The sequence below is a fragment of the Daktulosphaira vitifoliae genome, unplaced genomic scaffold (genome assembly GCF_025091365.1).
Source record: "Daktulosphaira vitifoliae isolate Bord-2020 unplaced genomic scaffold, ASM2509136v1 Scaffold_2, whole genome shotgun sequence".
NCBI lineage: Eukaryota > Metazoa > Arthropoda > Insecta > Hemiptera > Phylloxeridae > Daktulosphaira > Daktulosphaira vitifoliae.
In genome coordinates this window covers 29496052-29500896 of record NW_026099573.1, presented here as the reverse complement: position 1 = coordinate 29500896, position 4845 = coordinate 29496052, and the positions used below count along the sequence as shown (strand labels likewise).

The window sequence follows — 4845 nt, the reverse complement described above, 5'->3', positions numbered from 1 at the left end:
TATTTCAAACTTGCAAGTTGAGTTAAAAGTTATGGTAATAAATTCATTTTTTTTTTATTAAAACTTTCACTTTAAAGAACAAAAAGAAGTAGGTTCAAAATGATTACTTTTAACATATTAAAAATCAATAATAATTTGAAAATAATTAATTATAAAAATTATATAATATATAATTAAAATAATTACTAATCTGGATATAATTAAGGAAATAGGAGTTGATGTTGGGTTGGGTTGGTTACATTTTTAACTTTATAATGCTATAACTCATTGAAAAGTGTACGAATCAACACAATTTTTTTATGAGAAATAATATTTTTTAATAATCCCTTTTTCATTCGACATACTTTATCTTAATCAGGGTATTAATAAGAAACTAGCAGATAATGTAGCTTTTGTAATTATCCACCAATTTCTTAGAATTAAACACTATCTACTGATTTGCATCGAAGCGTTTCTTATGATAGTGATTTTAATCACTGTCAGATTAAATCTATACTGGACCCAACTATGCAACATCCCCACTATGCCGCGACTCCACTGTGCTGGGTTTTTTTTTATTTTAAATGGACGTTAGTCCAATAACAATTTACATGGGTGTAAAGTAAGATACAAGAATAAAAAACAATTTTATATAAATGCGAAAAAGTATACAGTATTATGAAACAAACTATTATAATATAAATGAATATAAAAACTCAGAAAAGTTCACTAAAAATACAAAAAAATCATTTAAAAAAAATCAAACAAATATATATTACCAGCTGTCATCAAAAGGTTTGCAGGGGAATTTAAAATGTAATTTTTTTTTGAGAATTGAGGATAAAAAGGTTTAGGATTTCTAGTATTAATATTATTTATTTTTAAATTAATTAATGATAGGAGTTCCGGACAATCAATGAGTCCTAATAATAATTTATGTAAAAATTTTGAAATCAAAAGCATTCGACGTTCTTTGAGTGTATTAAAATTAAGGTAATTAAGAATGCTGTCATAAGAGCTATGGGGAGGTCTGTGTATGTTAAATTTAAATGAAATAAAACGGAGAAAATTATTTTGAACAGATTCTAGTGCGGTGTTTTGTTTAGAAGTATTGTTTAACCAAATTAGAGGACAGTATTCAAGATGGGAACGTACAAGGGAATAAAACAGAATTTTTAGAGGAACAGGATCTATAAATGAGCCACAAGTGCGTTTAATAAATCCCAAATTACGCATAGCTTTATTTCTTATCATTTCTGTGTGAGGGGAGAAATTTAATTTAGAATCAAAAATAACGCCTAAATCTTTAAATTGAGAAACTAGCTCGATATTTATATTGGAAATAGAATAACAATAATTAATTGGGTTTTTTATTAGATAAAAGTGCATAAATTTACATTTATCCACATTTAAAAATAAGTGATTTTTATTACACCATGTGAGTAAGTTATTAATATCTGATTGTAAACAAATTGCATCTTGTTCAGATTTAATTATTTTTATTAATTTAGCATCATCAGCAAACATAAGGATATTAGAGTTCATTATAACATTAGGCAGGTCATTAATAAAAATATTAAATAGAAGTGTAGACAGGTGGTCTCCTTGAGGAACGCCTGAAGGGACTGGGAAAAGTGACGATTTGAATTTGAGGTATTTAACAATTTGGGAACGGTCTGAAAGAAAAGATTGGAACCATTTAAGAAGTGATCCAGAGAAACCAAAAGATTGTAATTTTTTAATAAGTAATACATGATTAACTTGGTCGAAGGCTTTGGAAAAATCAGTGTATATTATATCAGTTTGAGCATTAGATTCAAATGACTGAAGTATTAAGTTTTTTGTTATGGCTAAATTATTACATGTTGAGCGTTTTGGTATAAAACCGAATTGATTATTTATTAGGACTGAGGAGCAAAAATTGTTAAGTTTAGATGAAATTAAGTGAGAGAATAACTTTGGGATTGATGATAATTTTGAGATTGGGCGATAATTTGAAATTAGTGAAGGATTACCCTTTTTTAAAATAGGTGAAATAAACGACGTTTTCCAAAAAGATGGATAGGTACCACTAGCGAGGGATAAATTAAAAATACTAGTTAATATCGGTGTTAGGATAAATCTACAATTATAAAGGAAAATAGTAGGTATCTCATCTGGGCCTGCAGTTGAACTTAATTTTAGGTCAGAAATCATATTAAAAACCTCTAGTTCAGTAACAGTAATGGAATTTAAATTTAAAGTAGAATTTAAATTAGGGTTATCTACATTTAAAGAGGGGGAATTAAATGTTTGAGATGAATTACAATAGGCATCAGAGAAGTATTTACTAAAAAGCTCAACGATATCAGCACCATTTTCGGCAACTGATCCATTTAAGGAAAGAGAGCAAGGTAGAGCATCATTATTGGTTAAATAATTAATAAATTTCCAAAAATATTTTGGATTCTGTTTAATCAAAAACTGGTCTTTATTTATGTAGTTTTTGTGATCTAATTTAGCATTTCTTTTGCATTTAGCTCGANCTTTATTTGTGTAGTTTTTGTGATCTAATTTAGCATTTCTTTTGCATTTAGCTCTAAGACGGGAGAAATTAATATAATCTGACATTTTGTTAGATTGTTTATAAACAAGGTGAGCAATTTTTTTTTCTTTTACTAATAATTTAAGCGAATTGGAGTACCAAAAAGGATATGAATTATTATATATACGTTTTATAGGGACATAATTATTGATTGCTTCGTACAAAATATGGTAAAACTGAACAACTATTTCATTTATATTATAGGATTTTAAATCAATAGTGGAGAGTGAATCACCAATAAATTTAACAATTTCGTTGTAATCACAATTATTAAAATCATAAATTAAATCATGTGTAGTTTTTAAGATTTCATATTGTTCACAATTTAGTGATATATTAAGAGCCGGGTGGTGTTTATCAATCGGAATTAACGGATCAGGGTCATTATCGACGGTTATGTAAGCATTAGATAGGACTAGATCAAGAATGACATTGCTGTGATTGCGTATAAAATTAAATTGATTAAAATTATAGTGTGATAGCATGCTAACAAAATAAGAATCGATTTGAGAATTACAAATTAATGGTAAAGAATAAAATGACCAATCTAATAAGGGTAAATTAAAATCACCTAATAATATAAATTTGGCTTTAGGATTAGATAAGTAAAGTTCATTAATAGATAGGAAAAATTGTTCATAAAGAGTAAGAGGTGAATTGGGCGGGATATAAATACAGCAAATAATAAATATATTAGCTCCTAGTTGAACTTGAATAAAAATCTGCTCAATACATTTAACAGTAACATTTAAAATTTTACAAATTATATGAGATTTAACAGCAATAAGTACTCCACCACCCTTAGATAAATTACTTGTGAGAACATTTCTGTCACATCGAAAAACATTATAATTTTTAAAGCCTAATTCCGAAGAATTTACATTATTTGTGAGCCATGTTTCAGTAAAGGTAAAAATATCTAAAGATGACAATGGAATAAATGAATTTAATTTATTTAATTTGGTATTTATACCACGAACATTTTGATAATATATTGATAAAGTACATGAAGTGCGATTTAGTTTTTTGGATTATTAATAATAGTTGGGTTACCTTTAATATATTTAATAATAATATTTTGTTCACCATTGTTGCGACGAGATTCGAGTTCTTGCCGTAGCTTTGACATCTGTTCACGCTGTTTCATAGTGCGATCCGAAGAGAATCTTATTTCTTTAAATTGATTTGAGGAACGGATTTTGGATTGCGCTCGTAAAATGTCAAATACATTTTTAGTATCGTTGAACGTGATTTTCAATGGACGAGTTCGAGAAGAAGGGTTGCCCAAGCGAAAATACCTAACAGGATGGATTTTTAGTTCCATTTCATCAAGAATTAATTTAATTTGGTCACTATCAGGTTTAGTTTCAGTCGGTTCGGGCATATTGAACAGAATAATATTATTTATTCTCGATTGTCTATCAGCAATTTCGTTAATTATATCAAAATGGGTTGTATTAGATGTTGATGTAGCATTCTGTTCAAAATTTTTGATCTTGAGCTCGAGTTGAGAAACCTTATTATTTAATAGAATATTTTCATCAGTTATTTTTTTTATTTGATTCAAAAGATCGTCAAAACGATTATTGAAGTTTTTTATTGTTTTATTTTGGTCATTGAACGATTGAATCAACTTATTCTGCGTTGATTTGATCTCATTTAATGTTTTTGTTATGGATGCAAGTTGCTCCTCCATAATTATAAGAGTTAATAGTTTATATGATTTTAAAAATTAATAGCGTAAATAGGAATACGTATATGTTTGAGGTAAAATTAAGATACCGTGTTACCGACCGTTAAAGTCTCCAGAAAGTAAATAAAAACAGCTGATATTAGGTAGAATGAATCGATGTGATAAGAATAAATAAAAATGAAAACAACCAACTTGTATCCATGTACAGTATTAATCCAAAGAAAAACTTTGGTAAACTTAAGGAAAGATTGGTTTAATTCATTGAAAACATCGGTGTTTGCTTTATGTAGGTAGGTAACTGAGGTACACTGCACAAAGGTAAAAAATAACGATATAACTGTGAGAATTTAAAAAAGTTTAAAAGAGCTATGTTACACCTTAAATTGTGTTATCACTTATCACTTTAATTTGATATATGTTTGATAGACGCAGTATTTCCGGAACATTTTCAAAAATTAAGTTGAAAAAGTTAGATTTTGTAAAAAAGTTGCTATTTTAAATCCCCCCCAATGAGCAGGTTAAGTGTTAGATTTTCAAAAAAATGATATTAAATGAAAGGTAAATATTTAAGGTTTTAGTATAAAAAAAA

General features: G+C 27.6%; 1 protein-coding gene across 9 annotated transcripts in view; it reads left to right on the top strand.

Moving 5' to 3' along the window:
• LOC126897233 (modular serine protease-like) overlaps window positions 1–4845 on the top strand; it is a 116139-nt gene that overhangs the window by 103219 nt on the left and 8075 nt on the right. The window lies entirely within an intron of this gene.